Raw genomic sequence first — 18,352 nt, 5'->3', positions numbered from 1 at the left:
AACAGTGGGCTCAGCAGGTGTTTCACTAAAATTTCAGTGTACAGTTCAGGCAGTCATAATCTTTTGAGTCCAATTCATCAGTCATTTAAGAAAACCTGGTACATAACTGTAGATGCGGACTGGTAAACTTCCTAGGTACAACTCAGTAATGATAATAAATATGTAGAACAGGGAAGCATTCAATCTGATGGCAACTGTAGACTTTCATTGGTGTAGCTAAGAAAAGGAATGTGTAGTCTGCAGTAAAACAGTTGAAAGTTGGTCAGAAAAAATGTACAATGGCTATACTATGAATTATCTTCTGTTAACCAAATTTGTTATATTACAGTATTTCTGTGAATAAACTGGTTACAGCTTACATGTTCATCGTGTTACACTGCTGCAGTCATTACACTTGGGTTATCCTGCCATCAGACAGTCCCACAGTTGGCCAGAGTTCCAAAGTCTTGGTTCGGCGTCGGTTGCTGTCACCTCCTCCCTGACGTCAGTACGACAGGGATATATAAGATGCAGCCGACGCCATTTTCTTCAGTCTTTCTTGCCGCGTGGTGCACGAAGCAGAAGCAGTTCACAAGTGCCGGTCGGCCGACTCCTGAGATTTTCATTCAGAATCCAGAACCGAAGTCTTCTAAAAAAGCTAAGTACCCCATTGGGGAAACCTTTTCTTGCCTCAGACTGATGTCAGTAAAAGTTAATAACTGAATTTCTTGTGGGAAGCAAATACCTCATAAGGATTTCCACTCCTATTGTATTCCTTGCCTAGGCCCTGACCACGACGTCACTGGTTGTTGGTTTTGTGCTAGGTTTATCAAGCGCACTATTAAACATCGGTTTGATTTTGCCCGACATTATTTTGGTAGGAAATTCAGTTACACCATGAAGTTGGAAATTCCGATGACCGCAGTGCATAAAAAGTGCAAGGACAGGCATCCGAGGCCCAAAACTGATGAGTCCTCTTCTAGGCCAGTCGCCAGTTTTCAGCGAGGTGCCTACGCAGCCCCTGATGACCACTTCCACAGAGCCACAGACCGCATCTGACTCCCACGTGGAGCTGGCTGAGCCTTCGGACGCACAAGGCCTTCAGCTTACCGATCCTAAACCTGCAGAGGAAATCGAAGTAGCTGAACAATCCACAGTTACAGAGGGTGTTTTCAGACCTAGCCAGTTAACCATTAAACCCTCTGTTAAGTCTAAGCCCCCCTTAAAAGCAAAGAAACAGACACAACTCTCTCCAGGACAGGCTTCCATGCCTACGAAACAAATGCTAAAAATGGCCGAGGACCTAATCACCCTGATCAGGGGGTCCCATCTTCCTCCTGATAAAAGGCCCAGACAGGATGCAGACTATGAATCTTCTGACAAGGTGTCCATTTCTTCTGACTCTTCCTCGGACCTAGGATATTTTTTACCCCCTTATGAGGATTCTGATGCTGAGGAATCAATTCCGTCAGCCTTTCCACCTGAGGATTACTCCTTTGGGGAGACCTTACATACCATGAGGGAGCATTTCCATTGGGAAGGTCAGGATTACTCAGAATCCAAGAAAAGGCTCAGAGACTTCCTTTTATTGCCTCAACACAGACCCCCTGCTATCCCGCCAGTTCTAGACATTGTGGATTATGTGTACACTGAATCCAGTTTGAACCCTGACTCCTTACACCCAGCCCCAGTTAAACCTGATAGATGTTACAGAGTCCCTGACTTTCACAAATTTCTGTACAAAAGCCCTGTTGCTGACCCTGAAACTATTTCTCAGGGACCCAAAGGGATTAAGGCCTCACCAGCAAAAAAAAACAGTTCCCTCTGACAGAGATTTCAGAGTTTTAGACAGATGGGGAAAGCAATGAGCGCCTTGAATTGCCAGTTTCACATGCTAAAATATCAGCAATTTTTGATGTCTCAGTTGAAACAAAAGATGCTTCCAGATTCAGATCCTCCTAACTTAAAAGAAATGCAGGATTTATTGCATGCTGCTGAACAAGTGGGAAAACATACTTTGCAATGTGGGTTTGACTCCTTAGAGGCCTCCTGTAGAGCAGCCGTTACAGGCTCTGTCATTAGAAGGCATGCTTGGTTAAAAGAACATACGTTACCAGATCATGTTAAGGTAAAATTATTGGATGCACCTTTGCAGTGGGATGTGCTGTTTGGAGTTAAGGCAGAGGAGGTATTAAAGAAGATGGAAGATGAGGCAAAATCTATGCAAACGGTGAAAGATTTCTTACAGGTTCAGCCTCCTCGTTGTAGCAGAAATTGGCCAACAAAGAATTGGTCCTTTCCAGTCACAGACCTCAAAGGGGCAGATACAGATGTCCAAGAGGTAGAGGTCAGACACAAGGGCCTTACTGGCCTCGGCAGTGGGGCACACCAGGCCAGAAAGAAGAAGACAGGCCTCAACCTTATAAAAAACAGACTCAATGACTTTCCACTACAGCTGCCAAACAGTTCTCTCTTGGCAGCCCCCTTAGGAGGAAAACTGGCACTTTTCTATCACAACTGGCATTGCATCACCAAAGACAAATGGGTTCTCAAAATTGTATCTCAAAGTTACAGGTTCCATTTTCACACCCTGCCAAGGCTAAAAGGAATGCCAAATCTGCCACCAAATCAATGGGCAGAGGCTCAAAGACAAATTACAGCACTCATGGACATGAGAGCTATTCAAAAGGTACCACCACAGGAACAAGGACAAGGATTTTACTCAAGACTCTTTCTGGTTCCCAGAAAGGACAAAGCCTGGAGACCCAATCTGGACCTTTCTACACTAAACCCTTACCTGGATGTACCGAAATTCAAGATGTTGACACTACAGCAGCTTCTTCCCATGCTGGGCAAGAAAGCTTGGCTCGTGACACTGGACCTCAAAGAGGCATACCTGCATGTCCCTATCAGACAAAACTGCAGAAGATACCTCCTATTTCTAGCTGGTTCAATGCACTGTTAATTCTCTGCACTGCCCTTTGGCTTATCTACTGCGCCCAGGGTCTTCACAAAGTGCTTGGCACCAGTAATTGCATTTTGCAGGCAAAAAGGAATTCAAGTTTATCCATACCTGGACGACTGCCTGATTCAAGCAGAGAGCAAGGACATTCTACTAAAGCATCTGGCGTACATAAAAAAGTTATTAAGTTGCCTGGGGTACACAGTAAACGAAAATAAATCAAAACTAGTGCCCTCACAACAGATAATATTCCTGGGTGCCAGCTTGAACACAACGGCCCAGATGGCTTATCTCATGCCAGACAAGCAAGGACAACTGGCTCAATATTTTCAATTAATGGCAACAAAGACCCAACTCCCTGCAAGAAAAATTCTGCAGGCCTTGAGCTACATGGCATCTTGCATACTACTAATTCCATATGCCAGAATGCATATGAGGAAACTACAATGGTACCTAAAGAGCGTATGTTCTCAACACTGTCAAAATTTGGAAACCGTTATACCACTAATTCCTTGCCTACAACAGGAGTTTCGATGGTGGGCCCAAGCTTGTCACCTCAACAAGGGACAGCCTTTCACTCGACCCACAGCCAGGCAAACACTGACAACAGATGCATTGGATTATGCCTGGGGAGCACACATGGCAGGAAAATGTATCAAGGGCGAGTGGCCCACAGAGCAAAGACATCTCTACATCAATCATAAAGAGATGCTAGCTGTACAAAATGCTATTATAGCTTTCAAGGACCTACTGCATCCAGGACAATTACTACTAAAGACAGACAATACCACAGTTATGTGGTACATAAGCAAGGGGGCACACACTCCTATACCCTCTGCAGGCAAGTCATGGCCTTGTGGAACACAGCTCTAAACTACGAAGTTCATCTGCAAGCACAATTCCTGCCAGGAGAGAAAAACACACTGGCAGACGACCTAAGCAGAAACATTATGGACCCACACGAATGGAAACTGAATCTACAAATATTCAGAATGATAACACAAAAATGGGGGAGCCCGGACATAGATCTGTTTGCTTCCCCAAAGAACTGCCAATTACAGAAATTCTGCAGAAGGAGCTACCATCCACAAGCATGGAAAGTGGATGCCCTCTCATTCAGCTGGAAAGATCTACAAGTATACGCTTTCCCTACTTTACCTCTCCTCCCAAAGGTACTCATAAAAGCCAGGCAGGAAGAGCCAAAAATGATACTGATTGCACCAGACTGGCCACGCCAGCACTGGTACCCAATCTTAAAGAACTTAGCACAAGAACCACCCTGGATTTTGCCTCATATCCCAAAGTTGCTGACACAGCACAACAATCAGATACTTCACAGCCAGCTAAAGACCTTAAACCTAGCTGCATGGAAAATTCCCTAGTCAAGCAAGCAATGCTTCTCTCCAAAGCTGTTATGGATGTCATTCTGGAGGCCAGAAGGCCTAGCACCAGGAAAGCATACTCTGATAAATGGAAGAGATTCTGTGCCTGGAACCAAGTGCACAGCCTTGACCCTCTTGTCCCAAACATTCCTCAGATATTGCAATACTTAACTGAGATGGTGGACAAGGGCCTCTCTCTTTCATCCATCAAGATCAACGCCTCAGCTATCTCTGCTCATTACAACACGGATCCACCAATTTTTTCTAATCCTTTGCTCAAACAATACCTCAGAGGGGCTAAAAACATAAGACCGCCCCATAGACCACCTACACCAACTTGGGACCTCAACTTTGTTTTGGAAAAATTAACTGTACCTCCTTTTGAGCCAGCTAGCACAGCAGAAATAAAATACATCTCTTGGAAAACTGCTCTGCTACTGGCAATTACATCAGCACGAAGAGTTTCAGAATTACAGGCACTAATGGCAGTGGAACCTTTCCTCATCTTCCACCAGGACAGGGTGTCTTTAAGAACTAACCCTACGTTTATGCCAAAGGTGGTATCAAGTGTGGCTCTGAACCAAACTATTCACTTGCCAACTTGTTATCCAAAACCACAGAACAAAGGGGAGAAATTGCTACATTATTTGGACATTCACAGACAGTTACGCTTCTACTTGGACAAAACCAAAGCTTTCAGAAAATCTGAGCAATTATTGGTAGCATACGCTGCAGGAGCACAGGGAAAAGCCATTTCAAAGCAGACTATTTCAAAATGTATAGGACACTGTATACATTTCTGCTATATCCACCATGGGAAACCTGTACCTAGCAGCATTAGATCTCACTCCACCAGGGCAACAGCCACTTCAACTGCCTACCTCAGAGGAGTACCTGCCAAGGATATTTTGGAAGCAGCAACATGGAATTCTGTGCATACCTTCGCCAAACATTACCATTTGCATTTATACTCCAAATCCAGAGCTGGCTTCGCCACTGCTGTACTGCAGGGCCTTATAGCTACCCCTAATGCCTTATAGATCCAGCCTCCTTACCTCAGCTTTGGGATTCCACCCAAGTGTAATGACTGCAACAGTGTAACACGATGAACATAGTACAGTTTTGTACCTACCATAAATGTAGATGTGAGTGTTGACACTGCTGCAGTCCATCTTACCCTCCCTCCTTCCCCTCTTACTTTCTGGTACTTACCTAGGACATCTACCCTTTCTACCTATGGGGAGTAACCTAAAAATGGTTGTTTGCTTTTCTTTTGTATTGTTTACTAGCAATTTGAATTGCCTACCTATTTGGGGGCACCTGACATCTAGGGCAAGAAAAACTGAAGAAAATGGCATCGGCTGCATCTTATATACCCTTGTCGCACTGACGTCAGGGAGGAGACTACAGCAACCGACGCCAGACCAAAACTTTGGAAATCTGGCCGACATTGGGACCGCCTGATGGCAGGATAACCCAAGTGTAATGACTGCAGCAGTGTCAACACTCGTAAATCTACATTTATGGTAGGTACAAAACTGTACTTTTGTGGGACACTGATGAAGTCACTGTGGGAGAAAATATGACATTGTGTCAGTGGCATGCACAACTATTGGAGATATTATCAGTTGCTTGTGGCGTTACTTGGAAACAGTGCGGTATATTCATAGATACTGTAAACAAGGATAGAAATTAATATCTTTCTATAAAGATCAAGCTTGGTGGAAAAAAATACGTTGTGACTCTCTAACATTCTGGAAATATTAAAATGCCTCTTTAATTTTGATTTTATGCAATAGTTTTATATTTGTGTGAACATGGAGAAAACAGCTGACTTAGAATGTAATGCAGTAGTATCAGTTAAATGCTGAGATCATAATCGACTCACTTTTTTGTAGGTGAATACTGTCCTAGCTACCCTGAAGGGTCATTTATGTCTAGCTAATAAACCAACATCAGACTCAAACTATGTATCTTGTGTCTGTGTGGTGAAAACCTTAACCATCATGTCAAGCCCACCCACCATGAAATGAGGGTTCATATTATATGATCGAACACTAGAAATAGTGAACAATCTATTATTGAACCCAAATGCACAAAACCACAAAATGTCGATGGAATGGATCAGCCTCTAGCTAAAATTCTGGAGAAGTGTGTAAACATACAGCTCATGCACTACCTCACACACAACAAGCTGTTGTCCAGCTTTCAGCATGGCGCTAAGCCACACCACAGTACTACTTCTGCCCTCCTCTCTTTCTCTAACATCATTAACCACAACCACAATAATAACAAACTATCCTCAGCACTCTTTCTAGATCTGTCCAAGGCTTTTGACATGGTTGACCACAAGATGCTTATAAATACCTTGAAGGCCTTCTCCTTAAACAACCATGCACTGCAATGGTTTCAATCCTACCTGCAGGGTAGGCAACAGGCAGTCCTATGGCAGGACAAGCTATCATCTCGCCTACCCATCACATTAGGAGTCCCCCAGGGCTCGATACTAGGATCCCTTCTTTTCTCCATCTTTATCAATGACCTTCATTCAGCCATCCCAGATGCTACTTGCATTCAATATGCAGATGACTCCACCTTGATTTGTTCTGACACCTCACCAGCTACTTTATTCACAGTAACCCAAATTACCTTCAATATAGTAGAGAAATGGCTCTCCAATCAACATCTAATCCTAAACCCCAACAAAACTAAGTTGCTCCTCTTCTCCACCACATGCAGGACTCCCCCTGCCAGGCTTCAACATAACTGCTAACAATGGCACTATCATCTCCCCAGAAGCCCAAACTAAACTACTGGGTGTCATAGTTGATAACAACCTGAAGTTTGTTGCCCATATCAAACAATCAAAAGCATTAATAAAAAACTTGGCTCTCTTTACAGAATCAAACCTTTCCTTACCCCACTTGCTAGAACTGCAATTGCCCGTTCCCATCTGCTATCAACACTTCTCTATGCCTCACCTCTATTCTCCAACTTAAACAAAACAGATCTTAATAATCTATCATCCTGCTTATAACCACATTGCCAGATTTGCTACTGACACAGCCTACCCAGACACACCACTGTCACAACTCAAATTGCCTAGGATGGCTTGAACTGCCAAGCCTACTGCAGTTCAACCAGCTAATAGTGGCACATAAAGTTCTTTACCAACCAGAAAATACACCTGCACTAAAAAATATTATCAGCCCCTACACCAGCACCCGGCTACTGCGATCATTCACTAGACTCCTAGTTCAAACATACAAATCCAACTACTCAGCTGGGGGGGACTGTCTGTTTGCCAACTCTATTGGAAAAATATGGAACAGACTCCCAGCTGACTTGACCCTAGAACCCTCACTAACTCAATTCAAAAACAAACTCAAGAAATACTTCAAAACTCATTGGTTATGTCTTTGCACTAACCCCGACTAGTGACCTCTCTATTTCTTAGGTGCCTTACCTTCAACTACTTCTAACTTTTTTCTGCCACTCCATTTCAGGAAGGGTCAATTGTATAACTGCTGTTCAGTGTGTCTTAAACCTGAATGTAATGTTATGTATGTTTAACTTTGAAAATAATGTTATGTTTTGTAAAGTGTTATTATTTATAATAAGTACCATATGTGCTAAATGCTGGTATTGCTTATGACTGTAATCTGCTTGAAACTAGCATTTACTAAATGTTCAATGTGTATTATTATTTTGGAGCTTTTCTCCTCGGGCCTCCGCTGAAAATCGACATGTATCCAGTCGGACTATCCTGGTCAACAAATGTAAAATAAAATAAATAAATAAGTATTTGTTGAATGACCGTAATCTTCAGTGATTTGTTATAAAATGATTTTCGAGGGACATAACAAAATCCGGCATTGTTGACAGACATGGGGGGGGTCCCCAATGCCTTACATGATTTTGTCTTCCTTGATTCATTTGATCACAAAAAAAAATCTGAATTAACTCAGCCAAGAAAGTATCTGTACTTGCTTAACACATATTTGTATATGTGTCTGGATATTAATTGCTTACAGAACTTATATTTTGGATGGAACGCTGTCTACTCAGCAGACAGCTGTTGTGGAATGTAACACTATAAGCCGAGATGTGGAAACTGACCATACAGCTTATTTACATGAAATTGCCAGATCTGACCCATGCACAAGTACTCGTGTTATTGGGTAGATATTGTGGGATACAAATATACCAGGCTGTTGAGAGGGGTAATGTGCAAAGGCTTAAAATAATATCTGGTGTAGGTATTAAAGAACAGTTGTACCCTAAAACACGTTTTTTTTCTAGTGTATTTACATTCATTTGGTTTCCAGTAATCATATTTTGTCTATCCATCTACAACCCCTTTTCCCATTTTTCCACTTGGTTTCAGGGTGTCTCTTCAGCATTGACAATCTTCCAGTGCCAGTGTTATTTTATCAGTGCTGCTTAATCATGTTCAAGGTTACAGGGTAGACCAAGCCTATTCTTGCCCTCACTGTTTGCAGTGGTGATGGACAGGTTGACAGACGAGATCAGACAGGAGTCACCATGAACTATGTTTGCCGATGACATTGTGATCTATAGTGAGAGTAGGGAACAGGTTGAGGAGACCCTGGAGAGGTGGAGATATGCTCTAGAGAAGAGAGGAATGAAGGTCAGCAGGGCTAAAACAGAATATATGTGTGTAAATGAGAGAGAGGGTAGAGGAATGGTGAGGATGCAGGTAGTAGTGTTGGCTAAGGTGGATGAATTTAAATACTTGGGATCAACAGTTCAGAGTTATGGTGAGTGTGGAAGAGAGGTGAAGAAGAGAGTACAGGCAGGGTGGAGTAGGTGAAGAGTGTCAGGAGTGATCTGTGACAGATGAGTGAAAAGGAAGGCATACAAAAGGATAGTGAGACCAACTATGGTATGTGGATTGGAGACTGACAGTGACAAAAAGGCAGGAGTCAGAGCTGGAGGTGGCAGAGTTAAAGATGTTAAGATTTGCATTGGGTGTATCGAGGATGGACAGGATTAGGAATCAGTATATTAGAGGGTCAGCTCAGGTTGGATGGTTTGGAGACATAGAGGCGAGATTGCATTGGTTTGGACATGTACTGAGGCGGGATGCTGGATATATTGGGAAAAGAATGCTAAGGATGGAGCTTCCAGGTAAGAGGAAAAGAGGAAGGCCTAAGAATAAGGTTCATGGATGTGGTAAGAGAGGACAGGTGGTTGATGTGACAGAGCAAGATTCAGAGGACAGGAAGAAATGGAAACCGATGATCCACTGTGGTGACTCCTAACGGGAACAGCTGAAAGAAGAAGACTGAAGGTAGAAGAGCAGTCCTTATCCATATCAGGGTGTGCACACACACACTGACATGGACACACTCAAAGAACTGTGGGCATTTTAAAGGCTTGCTAATTTACCTTTTGAGATATAAGGGGATAACAGACAGTGGTGAAAATCCATGAAGACTTAATACACAGGGCACCTTAGCCAGGAACTTGAAGAGAAACAAGTGTTCTGAGGCAGCAGTGCTAACCCCGGTATGTTTCCCTTCTTACAGAGTAATTGTTACACTGCTATATATAAATAAGGCATGACATACCTGTGTCACCCATTTGTGTTCTGTTTTCTTCAGTTCGCAGCATGATGGCTTTCAATAAGTTTTGAATGAAATCTCATGGTTGTTGCTGTTGTTTGTCTTTCGGCTTTTTCCCGGTAAGGGGTCACCACAGCGGAACTCCGGTCCGCTAATGATTGGCAGTAGATTTTTACGAAACGCCGAGGTGCCAGCTCGACACCCAACCTTCAACGAAGGCATGCCCATTTACGCATGCATATCTTTTGAATGCTACCCAACCGCGGGGAGGACATGCAGACTCCACACAGAAGGCACTCCCAAGCCGAGAATGAAATCTCATGGTACTTTAGAAATTTTATTTATTAGCATTTACATACTCACTGTCTTATTTTAAGTTTATTTTCACCCAGGAAAACTCTCAGCAGTTTGTTTGCAACCTTTCCCCGTTTCTTCTTCCTGAGGTCACAAATGTATGGAGTCTCTAGGGATTCATGATTGCCTTTTTTCTGTCCCTCCTGGGCCAAAATCCTCCTAATAATGATCCCTTACTTTATTAACAACATATCTATTTTTAATTCCTTCACTTAGTGCAGCACATTTATATCTACACGCATAGTCTAAAGACCATAGTTCCTAACAGTCGACTACAACATCTAACTGACTTGGTCTGAAAAGAACATAGAATTAGTTATGTCTAAGATTTCTGCATTTTGAAACACTCTCCCTACTTCAGTGTACAGTGAACTCTGAGTTAGTATGTACGAAAAGCAAAGGTGTGGGGTGCAGTGGGGTGTGACTTCTGCAAAAAAACACTGTAAAGGTGGTATGTCTACAAATGTCAGAAATTTCCAGTATGTGTTGCAATTGCGGCTTTCTTTCATTTTCATATGGATAATGTACTTAAGTCAGTACCACTGCAGGGGATTTAGCAGCACATTGCAGGGGATATTATAAAAAGCAGGAACCATTATGCTCAATATTCGGAGGTCTAGTCTTATACTGATTTGGCAGTTGACTGTTCTTGGATTTTATGCCTTTGACATTGTAAGTTTAGAACTGTGGATACATAAAGTGAAGGTGAGACATTTGTTGTCTATCCTTTGTTTCAGGCTATAGTTGGAACTCAGTGAAAACCTACCATTTATTCTGACTGGCACCCCCTTAATTTTAAGTTAAAGAACTTGATGGGGAGAAGGTGTTTAGTGCTGTAACTGTAGTGAGCTGATTGCTACAGTTGCTAGCACACATTGATGCATGCATGAATGCACTACTGGCATTCATTTGTAAAGCTGCAGTATTCTCCAGGTTTCATAAATGAATGCCAGTAAGTCACTTGTGAACCATTGCCACCTGCTGATCATGCACCCTAACAGCTTGCCACCCCACCTTAGTTACGGTGCTGATAATGTTACATTACAAATAAGCATTGTAGCACTACTGCATCAGGGTGATGTAGACAAGATACTTAGTGAGGCAAAGTTGCTATAGAGGAGACAAGGGGTATAAACTGAGTAGGTATGAGTAAAAGTATAAAGTATGTGAATTGACTGTGAAACAAATTGGTGTGTTATGTATTATATTTCATAAGTAAATCTACATCACTAAGTTAAAAAAGGCTGTCCAAGTATTCTACCCGGTTAACAGAAAACAGAAGTGGAATAATTATGGATGCAGCTTATGGGAACATGTAATTTGGACAAACACAGTTTTTGGTAAAAACAAAAAAGAACAAGAATTGTTCACCGAAACTACTTTCTCACAAACGGTGGATTTTACTTTTTCTATTGTTGTGTAACCTTGGAGTTGGTATGTATAAACCCAGGGGTCTTGGGAAGTACAGGGGACATGTCCCCTGCAAAAACAGTCTGCTGTAATGTTTGCCAAAGGTGGATTCAGTGAATGGTTTTCGATTTGTTTCTGTTCACTGAAGTTACATTCAGTGAATTGACATGAATCCAAACTTATGAGACAAAATTCTGTGCAGGTATTTCTCTTATGTTTTAGCAAAAAAAAAAAAAGAAATAAAAGAAAAGTAGGTTGACTTGTTATGAGGTGGTGATAACCAGTACTAGTGAAAGGTTTGTATGTGGTTAGTTAGGAACAATCTGAATGTGTAAAGTTGGGGAGCATTGCACTGTCTGAGGGCAGATAATATGAGGCTGATGTGAATATATTTCAGTTATGAATCCTGAAGGAACTAGGAGAGGTTGACAGGTTTTATTACAAAATTGTTCATCTTTTATTTGAGGATAACTGATTCTAAGAAAGCTTTGAAGGTGGTTAGTGGGTTGCCCGTGCATAGTGGAAGATCATTGTAGGCGATGGAGAACTACTAATCTTTTTGTGCCGGGGAAGTTGGAATGATATGGAACTGATGAACCTGCATCTGGAGTTAACCAATGATAGTCAACCTATGCATATTCACACCTGCAGTTATGAGGCATATTTTTATACTGGAGGAAGTAATTTAACTTGCACAATATTAACATGTTGACTTATAACTTGCAGTATGATATTGTCTTCAGAATTACTCGGAAGTTTTTTTAAGGGTCACTAACTGTTCAGATAACCAAAGTGGGACTTTTTTTATTATAAAAATGCAATTTTACAGGATAAGCCATACCTGCAACCAAGGTAAAACACTAGAACTGACTTTTCTTGCAAAATAAAAGATCACTTTTTATAGAATTTGAATTATTTTTGTTGTTCCAGATCGTATTTGAAGTATTTCAGATATAAAACAGTTGTTTTATGCAGCTGTTAGAGGAAATGTAGGAAATATTTTTGTCCCAAAATCTCAGGGACTTTTGCCATTTCTCATGCTTTTTGGTGGGATGTGGCTGCTTAGCTGGGGACTGCTTTGTGTAAAAATGGGCAGGTAGCAACTCTGTTTTTTTTTTTTCAGGTGTAGGCAATTTTTGCCTTAAATAGAAGTTATACAAACTGTCTGATTAAGACATAAACATGTTTAATATTTTTATTCAGAAAGTAGGCTTCTTATAAAATAATACAGTGAAACAAAAATACTGAAAATCTTGAGTTACACAGTGACATCTAGTTTAATAGTTGTATTCTTTAAACTTTTGTAACTTTCAGTGCTTTGAGAGTCCACCTTTTTCAGCATGGATATTTATTCAGCACTTACTTTGAATGTGACAACTATTATTTATCAATGTGGATCTCATGAGTCTTTTCAGTTTTGACATCAGGTTTCTTGTGCTTTTAGTTGCAGCATGTATGAGTGTGTTTATTAATTAAATTACCTTTTACTCATCATCTTTCGGCTGTTCCCGTTAGGGATCGCCACAGCGGATCTTCTGTTTCCATTTCTTCCTGTCCTCTGCATCATGCTCTTTCACAGGAACCACCTGCATGTCCTCTCTCACCACATCCATAAACCTTATCTTAGGCCTTCCTCTTTTCCCTTTACCTGGCAGCTCCATCCTTAGCATCCTTTTCCCAATGTACCCAGCATCCCTCCTCAGCACATGTCCAAACCAATGGAATCTCTCCTCTCTTGCTTTGTCTCCAAACTGTCCAACCTGAGCTGTGCCTCTAATATACTGATTCCTAATCCTGTCCAAACTAGTCACACCCAGTGCAAATCTTAACATCTTTAACTCTGCCACATCCAGCTCTGACTCCTGCCTTTTTGTCAATGCCACAGTCTCCAACCCATATAACATAGCTGGTCTCACTACCCTCTTGTAGACCTTCCCTTTCACTCTTACTGGTACCCGTCTGTCACAAATCACTCCTGACACTCTTCTCCACCCATTCCACCCTGCCTGTACTCTCTTCTTCACCTCTCTTCCACACTCACTATTACTCTGAACTGTTGATCCCAAGTACTTAAACTCATCCACCTTTACCAACTCTACTCCCTGCATCCTCACCATTCGTCTACCCTCCCTCACATTTACACACATATATTCTGTTTTAGCTCTGCTGACCTTCATTCCTCTCCTCTCTAAAGCATATCTTCACCTCTCCAGGGTCTTCTCAACCTGGTCCCTACTCTCACTACATATCACAATGTCATCTGCAAACATCATAGTCCACGGGGCCTCCTGTCTGATCTCATCTGTCAACCTGTCCATCACTACTGCAAATAAGAAAGGGCTCAGAGCTGATCCTTGATGTAATTCTACCTCCACCTTAAACTTATCTGTCACTCCCACCGCAGTCCTCACCAGTGTCACACAACCCTCGTACATATCCTGTACCACTCTTACATACTTCTCTGCCACTCTCGACTTCCTCATACAATACCACAACTCCTCTCTAGGCACCCTGTCATATGCTTTCTCTAAGTCCACAAAGACACAATGCAACTCCTTCTGACCTTCTCTGTATTTCTCCAACAACACTCAGAGCAAATATTGCATCTGTAGTGCTCTTTCCTGGCATGAAACCATACTGCTGATCACTAATCATCACCACCCTTCTTAACCTAGTTTCCACTACTCTTTCCCATAACTTCAAGCTGTGACTGATCAATTTTATCCCTCTGTAGTTACTGCAGCTCTGCACATCACCCTTATTCTTAAAGATAGGTACCAAAACACTTTTTCTCCACTCCTCAGGCATCCTCTGACTTTCCAAAATTTCATTAAACAATCTGGTTAAAAAATTTCACTGCCATTTCACCTAAGCACCTCCATCCTATCACTGGTATGTCATATGGTCCAACAGCCTTTCCATTCTTCATCCTCTTCATAGCTGACCTTACTTCTTCCTTGCTAATCTGTTTCACTTCCTTATTCACTATCCCCACATCATCCAACCGTCTTTCTGTCTCATTCTCTTCATTCATCAGCCCTTCAAAGTACTCTTCCCATCTACTCAACACACTCTCCTCACTTGTGAGTATGTTTCCCTCACTATCCTTTATCACCCTTACCTGCTGCACATCTTTCCCGGCTCTGTCTCTCTGTCTAGCCAATTGGTACAGGTCATTTTCTCCCTCTTTAGTGTCCAATCTCTCATACAACTCTCAATATGCCTTATCCTTAGCCTTCGCCACCTCTCTCTTTGCCATACGTCTCATCTCCTTATACTCATGTCTATTTTCTTCATCTCTTTGGCAATCCCACTTCTTCTTCGCCAGCCTCTTCCTCTGTATACTCTCCTGTACTTCCTGATTCCACCACCAGGTCTCCTTGTCCTCCTTCCTCTGTCCAGATGTCACACCAAGCAACTTTCTAGCAGTCTCCCTTACGAGCTCTGCTGTAGATTCCCAGCTATTCGGTAACTCTTCACTGCCTCCCAGTGCCTGTCTTAACTCTTCCCTGAACTCCACCTCACAATCACCCTTTTTTAAAGTTCCACCATTTAATCCTTGGCACTGCTTTCACACTCTCCTCCTCTTCTTAATGACCAACGTCATCCTACAGACCACTAATCTATGCTGCTTAACTACACTTTCCCCTGTCACCACTTTACAGTCTCCAATCTCCTTCAGACTGACCTTACTACACAGGATATAATCTACCTGAGTGCATCTTTCCTCCACTCTTGTACGTCACCCTATGCTCCTTCCTCTTCTTAAAATACGTATTCACCACAGCCATGTCCATCCTTTTCGCAAAATCCACAATCATCTGACCTTCTGCATTCCTCTCCTTAACACCATACCTACCCATGACTTCCTCATCCCCTCTGTTCACTTCACCAACATTACTTTTTACTAAAATATGATATTTGTCCTGTGGAATTGGCTACAGAATCCTTTAAGTCTTTGTTTAAAAAAAAAAAAAAAACACTTTCCCTAACTGCAATTTAATCAGAAGCAGTTTTATGGGACTCAGCATATAAACATTTGAATAAATGTTATTTTAGCCAGAAATTTCCTAGATGTAAGTGATGTGGCTGGTGTATTCACGACAGTAATGTATTTGTCACAGGATGTGTTGACATGTATCACACAGCCACACATCCTTCCTTTTTGTATTCTTTTTTTCTGTCAGAGCTTTCTTTCATCCTCAAACAAGTAATTATTTTTCTTTTCTCTCCATTTTCTTTTGAGGTGTGTAATAATGATCACATTTTTTGTACTCTGAAAAGAACGGAGGCATTTTAAGAATTGGCTGTTACTCATTGACTGAACATGCTGCACCTCTCTTAATCACGGATTGTTAAATACCACACATCACAAATGCACATTGCTGAAAGACACGTGATGATAAAAAGACATACTTTCTTATAAAACTACCGGAAAAAATACTTATTGAAGCAGTATCTAATTTAGAAAAGCTTGTTGTCTGTGTGACTACTGGCAAAGCTTTGCTATTACAGGGAATGTAAATCTAGCATTGTTTTCATCGTTCTGAAGAAACCAGGCAAGGAATATGAGGAACTTCATGTTGCATAAAAATAGCAATACATGTTTCAGAACTATAGTCACCAGATGAAAATGGTAAGAATTGTAGGAACACACGGATGTATCGACATGGAAGGATGTTTTGCTGCTGCTAGTGTTTGTCTAACTGGGTAGCACAACACTGAATATAATGATACACTCCTATTGTTCATAGGTAGATACTAGGCTATCAGTCTGCAGACAATTACAATTCTAGCTAATAACCAGAGGTCAGAAGTAAGCCCTGTACCTTTAATCTGAGAGGTTAAGATCCGCCTTCACGGTGCAGAAAAATGCAGCATGTTTTTCAGTACTTAATTTACTCAAAAATGACCGCATGACATCAATCGGGATATTGTATTACTCATGCTACAGTGTGAAAGGGCTACTGTACTAGTTTTGATTTGATGTTTTGCAATTTTACATTTTCCAGTAAGGACATTGACTTCACTATATCTGTGACTTCTGAATTGTTATATTTGGCTCTTGAATATATTACTTCTGATTTCATCTGCCATTTTGTTCTGTTATTTAAAATTAATTGCTTTGTAGCTGATCATTTGGGAGCCCTTCTGGTTGCTGATGTGCCACTAAGTTGAGGAAATGTCATTAGTTCCAAACAGCAGCATGCATGTCACCCTGGTGTGAATTAGAAAAAAAATGGCGTGATGCTTATTTTGTTGTACAGGCAACATTCTCCTAAATGGCTGCAGCAACCTAGCTTAGACTAACCTTAACTTACCTCATGATTTTGAATGTGCTTCCATGTCATTGACCTACGTAATGGATCCACTTCCTTTACCTAACTGGATCATTCATTCTGTTAGGAGTCACAACCAGACTGCTTCTGGCTGGGCAAGAGTCCTATGACCCATTCCTTCCTCTCCTGGGTGCCTAATCTGTCACTGCATTTCCCCTGTGATGAGAGTCATATGGTAGAGATTGGGCCAGCATTCAGGTCCGATTGGTGCAGCCTACTATCTTCCCTTGGAGCTCCCCCTCCACATGGTGTTTTTTTAAGGTTACTTTAACAGTTGCCTGCTGCAAGGAGTGTGCCTCGTCATGCCGGCTTTCCCATCCAGTGTGTTTGCAATGGCCAGCATGTGCTTGTTAGGTCTGTGATCCTCAGGTTTAACAACTGTTGCCCCTGTAGGTATCACCAAACTGGTGAGCCACAGCCACCTCCTTCCCAACCTTTCTTGGGGGGGGGGTGTCAACTTTGACTGCTCAATCCCCCCATACTACTACTTCCAGCACCTGAGCTGCTAACTAAACCTTGGGTTTTCTAGGCCATAATTTGTCTACAGCAGAAAGCCAGTGGCATCAGTGACTATATTTTTGGAAAAAAAATTCTTCAGCTAATTCTTTCTTGTGCTTGATGCAGGGCTGTTATCACACTATGTGAAAGGAGGTAAATGCCTTTAAATATGGCTTAAACATTACTGTAAACTGCAAGCTAACTCTATTTCTTGAAGTGCATTTTATTTGTCTTGTCTGAATAGAGGAGTCAGAGAGAGAAATGTTCCAGCAGTCAGTAACAATTAAACATGTGACAACAAAATGTTGATGTCATTGGGATTACGTTGCTAGTGGTGCATTTCTTAGAGTACAATGCTAATGTTATAAGTTTTTGGCTAGAGGGATAAAAGTTGATCCTGATGTAAAAGACCTAAGACTGACTAGTATCCTGGGCACCAGCCAACAGGAAAAGGTGGAAATGGTATAAGATCTTATTAATGTTATAAGATTTTAGCTTCAGTGAAAGGATAAAATCCTGACTGTGACATAGGTGATCATGGATCAACTGTTATTATCGATACAGGAGGAGTTGGGAGAGAGTGAGCCGCAAATAGCAGCTTACCCAGTGTGAGGAAGAGAAGGTATGCTTGCCTACTGCAGTGCTTCATCTACTGGAGAAGAGAGATATTCAGCATGCAGAGTATGGACCAGAGGCATGTACTTCGCTTTGCAAATCCACATCCATATGGTACCTTACTGAGCATGTGTGGGAATGACAAAAGATCAGAGTTGTAGGTATAGCAGGTCCTCACATCTACAAGCATGAATCCCCCCTCACTGGAAGGGTTAGGGCCAGAAA

At 41.8% G+C, this 18,352-nt stretch overlaps 1 protein-coding gene across 2 annotated transcripts in view; it reads left to right on the top strand.

Moving 5' to 3' along the window:
• LOC122796555 (palmitoyltransferase ZDHHC11-like) overlaps positions 1–18,352 on the top strand; it is a 1,296,289-nt gene that overhangs the window by 305,530 nt on the left and 972,407 nt on the right. The window lies entirely within an intron of this gene.

The sequence above is a fragment of the Protopterus annectens genome, chromosome 3.part0 (genome assembly GCF_019279795.1).
Source record: "Protopterus annectens isolate FY-2018-M chromosome 3.part0, PAN1.0, whole genome shotgun sequence".
In the NCBI taxonomy this organism is placed as follows: domain Eukaryota; kingdom Metazoa; phylum Chordata; order Ceratodontiformes; family Protopteridae; genus Protopterus; species Protopterus annectens.
This window is presented reverse-complemented; position numbering and strand designations above follow the sequence as displayed.